The sequence below is a fragment of the Dromiciops gliroides genome, chromosome 6 (genome assembly GCF_019393635.1).
Source record: "Dromiciops gliroides isolate mDroGli1 chromosome 6, mDroGli1.pri, whole genome shotgun sequence".
Taxonomy (NCBI): domain Eukaryota; kingdom Metazoa; phylum Chordata; class Mammalia; order Microbiotheria; family Microbiotheriidae; genus Dromiciops; species Dromiciops gliroides.
The window spans coordinates 234,533,564-234,547,058 of NC_057866.1; the positions used below are offsets into that span (position 1 = coordinate 234,533,564).

Genomic DNA, 13,495 nt, shown 5'->3' on the forward strand with positions numbered 1-13,495 from the left:
TAGCTTGGTGTATGGGTGCAAGAAGCCCCGAGATTTGAGTGGAGAGAAGAAAAGGTATATATAGACCTGGGGGTTAGACTAAGAGGGAGAGAAGATTAAGAGAGGCGGACAAGATTAGAGGGGCGAAAGGCGGCAGAGGGCAGACTGACCAGGAGGCAGCGGAGAGCACAGAAGTGTCAGCACAGGATACAGGGTGGAGAAAGTAAAGATTAAGAGGAGTTAGAAGAAAGTAGCTGAGCAGGGAAAGTATAACATACCCTGAGGCAAGAGGTGGCTAAGGCCCTTATTGTATTAAAAAGGTTCCAGGCTCAGCAGGTGAAAGGAAGAACCGGAAAGCAGTCAGGTTGTACATTTTATTTCCCTGTATTCTTAATTTTAAATAGTATCTCATAAATAAACTCTGCTTTGATTATTTAGTTAAGAGGCTTCTTAATATTTTGCTTATCAATTTGGGAGTGGAGCAGTGTGGTGGAACTTTAAAAACGGCACACATTAAATTAATAGACAGCCAAATAGTCAACAATCCCCAGATTAGTCCTCCAGTCAAATCAGGCCCAACTAGTCAAAAATATTTCTACAATAGGAAGAAAGCCAGTTAGGCATGGCTACTACCTAAGCTAGGAGACAGAGATAACTCCAGAGGTCAGGACTATCATTCCAAAAGAAAATTCTCTCTGACACTCAGGAATCTTTCCCCACCCTAGGTCCTCAATAAAGGCTTTGGCCTGCCTCCTAGTGGAACAGAAAAATGACTCAGAATCACGTCTCTAAGCCACCTCTCCCCTCGAGGGCAAGCTTTGACTTCCCTCTTGGTCACTTTCTCTAAGCACCCAAATTAAAGACTATTTTATTCTAATTGGATTGTGTGCCAAGAAGTGTAATTCTTTAAAGAGGAATATCTAAGAACCCCACTCCATCTACTTTCCCAAGACAAACAACTGACCAGGAGACCAGATCAAGGAAAGATGATTTAAGAATCACCGGACTCCCAGAAAACCATGACTAAACAAAAAATCTGAATACTATTTCAACAACTGTCCATATGATTAAAACCATAGGGAAAAATAAAAATAGAATCCACTGATCACTTTCTGAAATAAACACCAAGCTAAAAACACTCAGGAATGTTATAGCCAAAACTACACCTTTCTAATCAAAATAAAAATTACTGCAAGACAGAAGTAAAAGAACTTTATTCAAGGTCACACACAGAAATTCCTATAAAGGAGAGAATATTCCAAAAAGCAAAAGACGAAAATATAACAAAAAAACCCACCACCTGAAACCACAGAGAGAAAAAGTGGACCAATAATAGAATAATCTCTGAACACTAAACTGGAAATCTTTGGGTAATGGCAAGATAAAGGGTTTGGCCATACTTAGAGTAAAGATGAGATAGAATGGAAAAGGTCATGGCAGCTGAGAAGACTTCATATGGAGAAGTTAAACTACTGAAAGGCTGACCACATCATCCCCTGAGCCCCATCAATAAATTCCAGTGGCTGTTCTTATTATTTGCTATATTAGTAAACAAACAAACAAGCAAACACCCCCTAAATCTGCCAGATGGCTAGTGGGAAGCATACCAGTGTGAGCTAATGAATAATAGCACTAGGAATCTAGCCCTCAGATGCCTGGCCCTCCTTGATTTCATATAATTTTAATGGAATCAAGAGTTTACTTAAGGATTTAGAAATATTGAGGATCATCCTCGAAGGTGGTTGTTGAACATCTAGAAAGGGAAACAGTGATGTCTAAAAGCCAGCATGGCTTCATCTAGCATAGGTCATGCCAAACTGACCTTATTTCTTGTCAAGAGAATTACTAAACTGTAGATGAGGACAGTGTTATTACTATAGTTTATCTAGATCTTAGAAAAGCTTTTGATAAAGTATCTCATAAAACTATTGTGGAGAAGAAATATGGATCACATGGTAATACAATTGGGTATACTCAATAAGTAATTATTAATAATTCAGTGTCATTAGAACAAAAGATCTCCAGTGAAGAACCCCAGGGATCTTTGTTTACCCCATGCCATTTGACATTTTTATCAGTGACTTATATAAAAACGTAGATGGTCTGCTAATAAGATTTGCAGATGACACAAGGCTGGGAGGGGATGACAGTAAAGATGGCAGAATGCAGCATCAGGCTAAATAGGTGAAACTGAATCGGGATAAATTTCAAGTCTTGTCCTTTGGAACAAAAAATCAGCATCACAAGTATAACATGGGGTGGGGTAAAGGTCCTAACCTTAGAACAGTTGTTCCTTTTCTTTTTTGTGAGGCAGTTGGGGTTAAGTGACTTGCCCAGGGTCACACAGCTAGTAATTGTTAAGTGTCTGAGGCCAGATTTGAACTCAGGTCCTCCTGACTCCAGGGCTGGTGCTCTATCCATTGCGCCACCTAGCTGCCCCGAACAGTTGTTCTAAGAAATTAGAATTACTATTGGCTTTACAAATTCAACATGAGTCAAAAGTGTGATAGAGTAATCAAAAAAAGCTTATGTGACCTTGGGCATAGCTTTAATGGGGCATAGCTTCAAAGAATAGAGGGTACTCTATCCTTATTGGAACTCATATAGAGTGTTATGTTCAGTTTGGAGCACCACCAAGGTTTAAGATGGACAGCTAGAGAGTGTCCGGAGGAGTTGTGGGTGTGGAGACATTTAGTCTGGAAAAAATAAAACTCAATAGAAATGATAACTGTATTCAAGTATATTAAGGGCTAATCAATGGAGGAAGAATTAGATTTGTTCTGTTTGAGATTAAAAATGATGGGTAAAAGTTCCAAAAAGGAAAATTGCCTTGATATCAGTAAAATACTCTTGTCAATTAGAGCTGTCCAACATGAATTGACTGCCTTGAGAGATGTCCTTCTTAGAGATCTTCAAGCAGAGCCAGGAAACCACTTGTCAGGTACTTTATAGTGGGAATTCCTTGCATTTATAGGTTGGACTAGACCAGTAATTCTCTTTTATTGGTTCCAAGATCCCTTGAGAGTTCATGAGGGTCTAAGGAATTGGTGCTAAAAAGTTTTTTAATGGTGCTTTAGTCAATAGATAATCAATTAAGCCACAAATATACACACATATGTATTTGTGAGTGTGTGTGTATCTTCTGTTACAGATATGTGCATTTTTCAAGTAAAAGATTGTTTTTGTAGCAAATTGAAACCATCATGATTATACACAATGATTTTGGTGTTTATGTACCAATTTTTTCAAATTCTGATTACTTATGCAATGTATTTGGGGGGGGCGGGGCAGGGCAATGGGGATTAAGTGACTTGTCCAGGGTCACACAGCTAGTAAGTGTCAAGTGTCTGAGGCTAGATTTGAACTCAGGTACTCCTGACTCCAAGGCTGGTGCTTTATCCACTGCACCACCTAGCTGTCCCTATGCAATGTATTTTTGCAGCTTCTCAACCTGTCATCAAATTGTTACCAAACCACTACAAGGGTTATAACATTCAGGTTCAAACTTGACTCCCAACACGTGATCAGAAGCATGAATGTACCCTTATTTGCATTCTATACACTACTTAGCACCCTCAGATATTGTTACCCTCTAATCACACCTAATCATCTATGTAATCAGTTGACCAAAATGTTTGTGTTCTTGAAAAGCAAACATCAGGTTGTCAGAAAACCATGATCACTGGGCATGCATTTACAAACCACCTTGTGGAACCATCAGGGACCATCACAAATCTTCCACAGTAAATTGTATATTGCCTCTCATTATACTATTAAGGCTATTTTCTGATTTGAACCTATCTTCCATTTATGATACTATCTTTTAATCAGGTGGAGAGAACCAGATAGGAAAATTTTCATATGAACTGGTTGACGACACTGGTCAGTCATGAAGTAGTTTCTGTGAGTATGTAAGTCAGTGTGCCCGTGGTAGATCATATCTGAAAAGATTCTTTACAATGGTTAATTTATACATTAACGTTGTTTGTTTATCTATGCTAAAGAATTTTAAGTACCTTTTTATCATTTAATATAGCTCTTATCATTGGTGAATAGAAAAATAAGTATAGCTAGTCATTTTTATCATTTGGTTAGGTGGCTTTAAAAAACTAATTCCCATCTCTCAGCAAGAGAGCTTGTAAAATTCTCCTACCATTTTCCACCACAAATTTGTATGAGTGATCATTTTCACTCTATTCTTGTTTTAAATCAAAATATAATAAAGTTGATGAAAATCCATATTTAAGACTGTGTTTGTCTGACATGGAGTCAATGCCAACCTTGATTCAAATAAAAATTCCAACATCAAAATTAGGCTTATATGTGATTATTATATTATGTTAAACATCTTCCAAATTTTAACTTATTTCATTAAAATGTCATTTATATTCAATGAAATTTTAACTTATATTCAACAATATTCAATAAAATTTTTAAAAATTAAGATGAAGTCTTGTAGATAATGGTAAGCATATGAATTCTTGATAGATTGCTTCTTTTAATTTTTACATAAAGTATTCATAATTATTTCATAATTCTAATTTACATTAGGAGCTTTAATAATGATACAAATAATAAAATCTTATGTTTTATAATTATATGATGTGCATGTTAACTTGGAGCTGGGGGATAAATTATCATTGTAGTAATTGTAAGGACTTAATGAATAAATTTGAAAGAATATTCTAAGTAGTATGTTAAATTACTCTAGGGACTCATAATACATTTTTTGTTTGTTTTTGAAAAACATATGTAGAACAAAAAAACATTGGGAATCACTAGATAGGTGAGATCTCTTCCAACTTTCAAATATGTGAATTTTGTGATATTAAGTATTTTTGTGTGTGTTTTAGCACTTTGTTGCACATAATAATATTGGTTATAGTAATAGTAATACTAGCTATCTCTCCGGGCCAAATTCAGTATGGGGAGAGTTAATTGGGCAGCTTGCCATAATATTGGGGTTCAGAAAATAATGAGAGACCTCTAGGTCTAGAGTTTCCCCTTCTCCAAACTGCCTCTTTTTCAGTTATGTCTCCCAGACTGATAAGAAAGGAGATTAAAAGCCTCTTTTCCACAAACAAATCAGGTTTTTATTAATGGAAACAATAATACAACACAAGTGAAGTTAATAAAGCCAGGGACAATAAGAAAGGGGATAGAGAAAAGGAAAAATATGACCCTCTTCCCAGAGGAGGTCTAGGGTACAAAGGCTCCCAGGTATCTCAAATAAACTCTACTTCCTCAGCTACTCAGAACAGCTTGGGTCTGGCAAAAACTAACTCAAACTCTAAACTTGTTTCCAGCTCAACTGGCCTAAGGAGCCAGCTTCGCTTCAATAACACAAACTCACCACCACCTGGAATCTGCAGTTCTAAGGAGAATCAGCTATGCAGTCTCTCTCCTGGTTAGGTCCGAAGGTCAAACTCCACCAGCTCTTCTGTCTCTCTCTCTCTCTCTACCTTGCTTCACTGCCCCTCTCCGAGTAGGTTCTTAGTCATGGTGAGTCTCCAACTGGTTCAACATACCCCCTGGGCTGTCCCCATTACAATCTGGCCAGGCCCATGTGGGCATGGGGGAACTCCTAGGTGGGGGTTAGGTACTTTAGTTTGATACTTTGACTCAATAAATGTCCTTTGTGTTGTTTGTTCTATAATCTCTTAAAGTACATACCCATATTCTCTTAGGCTTTTCACATTGATTTTTTTGGAGGGTGCGGCAATTGGGGTTAAGTGACTTGCCCAGGGTCACACAGCTAGTGTCAAATGTCTGAGGCTGGATTTGAACTCAGGTACTCCTGACTCCAGGGCTGGTGCTCTATCCTCTGTGCCACCTAGCTGCCCCTTCTCTTAGGCTTTTAAAGCTTGCATTTTTTCAGTCTGACAATGATGAAGCAAAGATGGGGTTATAAAAACTCCAAATCACAATTAATTCCTTACATATCATTTACATGTGCCCAATATGTGTCAGGCCCTGTGCTATGTGCTTTACAAATATTACCTCAATTAAGCCTTACAACAACCCTGGAAGGTAGGTACAATAATTATCCCCATTTTATAGATGAGGAAACTGAGGCAAACAGAAGTGAAGTGACTTGGCTAGGGTCAGACCATTCTAGTAAGTGTCTTAGGTCACAATTGAACTCAGATCTTCCTCACCTCAGGTCCAGAGATCTGGCTTGTGTCACCTAGCTGCAGTCATTATTTGAAATATTCATTATTTTAATTATTGCTTATAGACTATTGGAGTATTGCTTAGATTTTGCTAATCTATGAAAGTCAAATTGATGCATGTCAATTTTAATAAGCTTCATCTATATCTTATCAAAATCAAAAATGTTCATTTGTGTTATTGGCCTCAGGTGTACCTCCCCCTCTGTTTCAGCTGCAGGGCGGTGGGGGGAGGGGGGGGTAGAGCTCTAAGATGGGCTAAGCTGCACAGGAGGCTGGAGAGACACTAGAGTTTGCTTCACCCAGCCCCCAGCCCCCAGCGCAGGTAGCACAGGGCTGGCCCCAAGTTTCACCTGAAAGAGAAGGGATATATAGCCTGGGAGGCAGAAACGTAGGGGGTCAGTCGCTACGGTACAGAGAGGAATGGATGGAAAAAGAGCTAGGGAGAAGGTAGAGAGATACCAGAGGAAGGAGGACGCTAAGAGGCTTTTCGGGGGGTTGACAAAGCGAAAGGGGCTTGGAGTTAGAAGAAAGGAGAGGAGCAGTGAAAGTAATATGGGAAAATACAGGGGATGAAACTGAGACCCGAGCTGAGACACCCTCCCCCCCCAATGAAAGTAGAATATACTGTTTGTTCCTCTGAAGCCTGTGGTTTAGTACCAACTTCCTGACATGCCTCTGTTTACTGAAATATGCCTTCCTGTCTGCCAAGTAAGCTTACCATAATGTACCTGTGAAAACCTGCATGCATTTTCACACTTAAGAGATATAAAAACTGCAGCTTGGACACTTGTTGGCTGCCCAGAGTATCAGAGGCTACTCTGCTTTGGACCGGCGCGTCAATAAACTGTTCTTCCTTATTCCTGAGTGCCATCTGGGTTTCTCCATTGAATTTCTCACAACAAAAGCACAGGGGAACTGGAGTGAAGGAGAAAAAGAGTGAAAGTTGTAGAGGACTAAAGGTGATCCGGTCCAAGCAGTGGCAGCAACCAGCATACCCTCAGACAAGAGGCAGCAATGGCCCTTATATTAAAAGCAGTTAGGCTGTATAACTTTGCATTTCTTTACCTTTATCTCTTACATTTATTTTTATAAATAAACCCTGCTTTGATTATTTAATTAAAAGAGGCGTTTGCTTATCAATTTGGGAGAAGCAGTTGTGGGAGAATTTTTAAACAGCCATAACAGACTGGCTTAAGAAATTAATAGCAGTCAGATAGCCAGCCAGTCAAAAGTCCACAGATTAGACCAATAGCTAGTTAGTTAAAATATTTTTACATTTGAATGGGATTTACGGCCCAATTATAATTTTTCTAAAGTTATCGTTTTTCTTATAGTTATAATTTTTCATATAGCCCACAGCTATAAAATTTACAGATTAGGATAAGTTAATTTTTTTTTACATTGCTGAAGAACAATATGGTTGAACAACAATGGTTTGTTTATGAAACAAACATTTTTTATATGTAGGCTCCTGTGATCTTGAAATAATGCAGTTAGCATTATGAATTGAAGTATACATAAAAGGCTAATTCTTTTTCCCACTTACAGAATCAGAGAATTTAAATTAATTGGCCATAATTAATTAATGGCCTAAATTGGCATTTCAGTCCAACCCAGAACCAAAAAAGGTATCTCCTCTCCAACTCACTTGAGACCTTTTTCTTGTTATGAAACTAGTATCACACCAAACCAACAACCCAGCCTCATAAATTGAGACAATTGCAAATGCCTTTAAATTTTTGGCTACACTCCCATTTGGGATAGAAGTACCATTACTAGTGTTATTCTTTTTTGAAACTAAGGATTTCTAATCAGGAGGAAAGAAGGGCATAGAAATACTAAAAATTCCTATCCAGTGAACTACTGGAAGAAATTATTAGCACAAAAAGATGGTATGATTATATTAAAATAAGTTTTTAATCTATATATGAGGACCAAAAACTTGATGTCTAGGAACTAATTTATGATCTCATCCTTTGTCCTGTTTTTCCCTTTCACTTCATTAATGACATGTGCCCATTCTGAAGTACGCTAGATGGCAGCACTCAAGCAAATATTAGGATCTTGGGACTCCATTTTTTTAAACAAAAAGAAACCAAAATACAGGAGCAAAACTACAAATCCCAGCATGCACTTTGGAGTCACGTTTTTTTCCTCCTGGGCAAAGGTTTTCAGTGCCTTGCAGGGCCCTAGATGAGTGCAACTTATTTGCCTTCCATATGTAATCTGCCTTGATATAGTTTTAAGTGGAAGTTTGTGGGGGAAAGTGATTAAAAGATTAAGAGGTAAGTTTGCATTACTTTTTACCTGTTTTCAAGTTAATTAACCTTTCAGGCTGTATGGACACAAGAATGTTGTATTAGCTCTCTAGTGTTCTAGGCCTAAGCAAAAAAGATTTTCTCTTGTGCCAATGGAGCAGATTTCATCCACTTTATGGTAATAAACTCAGCTGAGCCTTTACTACTAAGGGTATGTACTATCAATGTACTGGCTTCCTGTCTCATTCCCCAAGCAACCAAGGAGCACAGCTTTCCTGCTTGCTTCAGGCCTCCAGCTGTAACCCACATGGAAATGATGGTCTAGCATCCTACTTCATTGAGAATCCTGAAGGACTCTGAAAAGGGCTCTTCTAACTTCCATTCCTATCCATCTCAGAATAAAAAGGTGTTTTGTTTTTGGTGTGTTTTGGGGGGAGGGGGCAGAACAATGAGGGTTAAGTGACTTGCCCAGGGTCACACAGCTAGTAAGTGCCAGGTGTCTGAGACCAGATCTGAACTCAGGTTCTCCTGAATCCAGGGCTGGTGTTTTATCTACTGCGCTACCTAGTTGCCCAAGTTATTTTTTCTAATTAGCTAAAGTAATTCTTAGAGGCAGTTAGGTAGTTCAGTGGATAAAGCACTCACAACCTCACCCATTGAGGACCGAGTGCAGTGTGGCCTTAGACACTAGCTTAACCCCATTACCTCCAAAAAACAAACAAAAATAAAGTAATTCTAAATTCTGTACCCTTGTTCTCTCATCCTCTCCCACTTCCTCCAAGACCTTAATATTGGGGCCACAATGGAAAGGGTAGACTATGTAATGCAAAATACATTGTTTTAGATGGTGCAGAGTATTACCAGTGCCTTCCTCTCTCTCTCATGCTTATTCATTCTCTTGCTCCTCCACTGGTCACCTCCCATCTTACTTGTTCAGTCTGACTCTTCATGACCCCATTTAGGGTTTTCTTGGGAAAGGTACTGGAGTGGTTTGCTATTTCCTTCTCCTGCTCATTTTATAGATGAGGCAACTGAGGCAGATAGCGGTTAAGTGAGTTACCCAGTCACACAGCTAGTGTCTGAGTTCAAATTTGAACTCAGTTCTTCCTGACTCCATGCCCACCACCTAGTTGCCCTGACCTCTCTCTGGGCTCCTATGCCTATCTACAAGGTAAACCAAACTCAGCATCTTCTTCCCCAAACTGCTGCCTCCGCCTAATTTGTTTACCTAGTGTTTCTCCTCAATCTTTATCACCCCTCCCCCAATCTGTTAAAGTCCTACTAATCCATTAAAGCTCAATTAATCCTCTCCTAGGGAAACGCCCTCTTTCCTCCCCTAGCCCTCAAAGTAACGCCCTTCACCTCATTTAGGCCTTTGCTTGCACCCTTTGAAGCCAGTTATCTTCCCTCTATATATATAGCACCCTCCCACCCTTGGAACTGTTCCTTTGGAGCTGCCCCATAAAACCTGGGAGCAGCAAAGTTATTTCTCCTGGTGAAGGAACACTGGCTCTTCTGTTGTTGGGATTGAAGGAGCTTTGGGAGAGAAACTGAAGAAGTAAGAACTGATAGCCTTGGGGCAGCGGGGTCAGGGGTGTACTGGGGTTCTTTGACTATTTTTACTTTGGGATTGTGAGGGAATAGGTTGGTTGACGATTCTTTGGAAAAATGGCTCAGAGGATCAGTGCTGGGCACATCTTGTCGTGTTATTTCTCTGTGGCTATGAATGTGACATGGTTTTGCTTCAGAGTTTAGACATGGATGTAGGCACAGAGGCAGCCAAGGGGCACAGTGGATAAGAGAGCATCAGGCCTGTAGTCAGGGAGACCAGCCTTGGACAATTCCTAGCTGGGCAAGTCACTTCACCTCTGTTTGCCTCAGTTTTCTCATCTGTAAAATAGGGATAATAATAGCACCTACCTCTGAGGAGGTAGAATTTGTGAGGATCAAATGGAGTAATCATTGTAAAGCGCTTAGTACAGTGTCTGTCACAAAGTAGGTACTATATAAATATTATTATTATCGTTATTATTAGCTGTGTGATTTGGGGCTTCAGTTTCCTCAACCCTAAAATGGAGATAATAACACCGAGCTCCAATGGTCATGAGGATCAAATGAGATCATATTTGTAAAGCTAAGCCTAGCCAGCACAGGCACAGTGCCTGCCACATGGTACCCACTTAATAAATGTTTGTGTCCTTGCTTCCTTCTCTCACAGATTTCCCTGGGGAGGGGGAAGCTGGGAGGTGCTAACCCAGGGTCTCAGGTTCAGTTGAGACCAGGGTTCTGAACCTCGGGAATCTGTGAACTTCTTTTAACACATTTTTCTTAACCTTTAAAAAAATTTTTTTAAATTTTATTTTTTTAACCATAACCGGCTTCCTTTGCAAAAGAGGGAAATCCGGGGCAGCTAGGTGGCACAGTGGATAGAGCACCAGCCCTGGAGTCAGGAGTACCTGAGTTCAAATCCGGCCTCAGACACTTAACACTTACTAGCTGTGTGATCTTGGGCAAGTCACTTAACCCCAATTTCCTCACCAAAAAAAAAAAGGAGGGAAATCCTCTAGTTTCGATCTTTGGATCAGAATATTCCTAGGAATGTAAGAGTGTAGCTACTTACCTAGGTTTCCAGTTGGTGAAGGTTCCAGTTTAAGGATCTGGAGACCTTGTACGAATAATGCATGTGAACTTGTGTCAGACTTAGCATTTATTTATATGTGTTCAAAGTTTCCCAAACCCTTTTCCTCATTTGGTCCTCATGGTCCTGTAAGGTAGGGGCTCTTATTTTTATAGATAAGGAAACTGAAACTGAGAGTAATCAAGTCACTGGCCCAGGGTCAGTAATAAATGTTTGAGTGAGGATTTGAAATTAGGTCTTCCTGACTCTCCGCTGCTGCACCTAAATATATGCATTTATATTGAATTACAGCTTGGGGCCTTTTGGGGGGCTGACACCCAAAGAATCGGCAGGCTCAGCAAATCTTGTAAAATAGAGAGATTTGTTAGGAGAGAGTCATGATGGAGACTGTCTTTCTGAATACGAGAATTGACCTTTTATACATTTCAGACAAAGAAGGCTCTGTGCCAAGTAAGGAGATTGCAGAATAACTGGGGAGGGGTGTTTTGGCCGTTGAGTAAGGAGATATCAGTCACATATCTAGCTGACATACAAAAAATCCAAATCTCCAACCTATGGAACTTGCACATCGTCCTTGCAGGCCTTGATATGCCTCTCAGTGTTTACATCATACATAGAAATGCCTCTAAGTATCCTAGGGTCTGCATGACCCCTGGTCCATGTGTCCTGGCAACATCACATTCCTGAGGGGGGAAACAGTTGTTTTTTTATTTCTGAAAATTTTGGTCTCAGCGTCTAAAGTTTGTTTTTCACTTTTGCTAAAGTTTAAGGTCTAAGTTCCTTAGCGTCTGCATCCCACCATAGTACTACCAACTTATTTTACAATGTTGTTCTGAGGGAAAGAATTCTAAGGTTCAAAGTGTTCTATAAATGCCAGCCTAAAAAACAACAACAACAAAAAAACAATAAAGAGGTGGGTTAGAGTTCTCACTAGAATGCCCACATTTTAAAATGGCTTTAAAGGTAATCAGTACCCTGATTTTCATTGTATTTACCAGAGCAGAAGGCCAATGCCCTCTACCTTCCCTTCCCCAATCTGGGATATCATTAATGGCCTTGCAGGTTCATAGGGAAGGAGCCAAAGTCAAAACGGTGGAGAAGAGTTAGCAACTTGCCTGAGCTCTTCCCCAAACCCCTCCAAATACTTTAAAATAATGCCATAAAAGAATTTTAGGAGCAACAGAAGCCACAAAAGAATGGGGTAATATAATTTTCCAACCAAAGACAACTTAGAAGGTTGGCAGGAAAGGTCTGTCATACCCGGATGAGAGTGGAGCACACTCCAGTGCAGGCCAGGCCCCAGCAAACCAGGAGCAGACCTAGGGAGCCACTGAATCTGCAGTGACTGCTTTCAGAGCTCTCAGGAAGGGGGGTTAGAACAACTGATCAGAAGGAGATTATGGGGTCCCTTTGCTGGCACTGAAGGTAGGACTCTGTTGCTTTGCCCATACTTGGATTCAGGCTGCAGTCCTGGGGGTGGGGAGAAAGGGGGGGGGGATAAGGGGGGGAGTCTCAGGATGAGGAGGAGCACCAACACACTAGAGCTTGTGGCCACAGTGAAGAAGCACAGACCCTCCTCACAGTTGCAGGGCAGAAAAGAGGGTTTGTTGTTGCTCACAAAGAAAGACATGAGCCAGGAAAGTAGTAAACACACCTTTTCTTAGATCATACCAACTTGGAAGAACTGAACACTTACAGGTCCCTAGAAAAGTATCTCTGAAAACAGCTGCACAAAACTCATGAAGCTTGGGGCAGTACATGTTCCGCCCAGGAAGCAGAGCCCTACTTTAACAAAGAGAAGAAATAGGCTGGTAAAATAAGCAAACAATAGGAAAAAATTCTGATGATAGAAAATTACTATGGTGACAAGGAAGAACAAAAGACACCCTCAGAAGAAAATAACAAAGTCAAAGCTCCTACATCCAAAGCCTCCAAGAAAAATATAAATTGGTCTTTGGCCATGGAAGAACTAAAAAAGGATTCTGAAAAGCAAGTTCATAGGACAGTGAGAATGAAACAGTTATGTAACGAAGTAGGTCTCAGCTCTAACACAGGGTTGTAAATGTTAAAATGTTGCTAGTGTATATTAAACCTTTGATCTGAAAGGAAGTGGGGTTGGAGAGATGGTGTTCTGGAGACGTTTCAATTTTCAGCATGCACATGAAAACCACAAACCCTAAAATCAGGGATTTATTGTTTTGTTCATTATTTTAAGACTTTAGAAAGTGATGGAGAAAATGTTAACATGCAGATTAAACTTAAATATGTGTCATGTGTTACAATTTTTTAGAGACATATATTAAGCCAGCACACCCTTGAACAGATGCTTTGATCTTAATATTTGAGCTCTGATTTGTTTTCCTTAATAATGTAGCTTCATCCAATAATTTGTTGTTGTTCAGTTGTTTGGTCATTCAGACATGTCTAACTCTTCGTGACCCTATGGA

At 39.9% G+C, this 13,495-nt stretch overlaps 1 protein-coding gene and 1 long non-coding RNA gene across 2 annotated transcripts in view; one reads left to right on the plus strand and one right to left on the minus strand.

Annotated features, from left to right (window-relative positions):
• Nucleotides 1-13,495, minus strand: part of LOC122732518 — a 79,409-nt gene that overhangs the window by 20,874 nt on the left and 45,040 nt on the right. The gene's annotated exons all lie outside the window — the stretch shown is intronic.
• BDH2 (3-hydroxybutyrate dehydrogenase 2) overlaps nucleotides 8,357-13,495 on the plus strand; it is a 45,125-nt gene continuing 39,986 nt past the window's right edge. The window contains exon 1 of the mRNA XM_043972728.1: nucleotides 8,357-8,437. The gene's annotated coding sequence lies outside the window, so the exon portion shown is untranslated. The remainder of the gene's footprint in view (nucleotides 8,438-13,495) is intronic.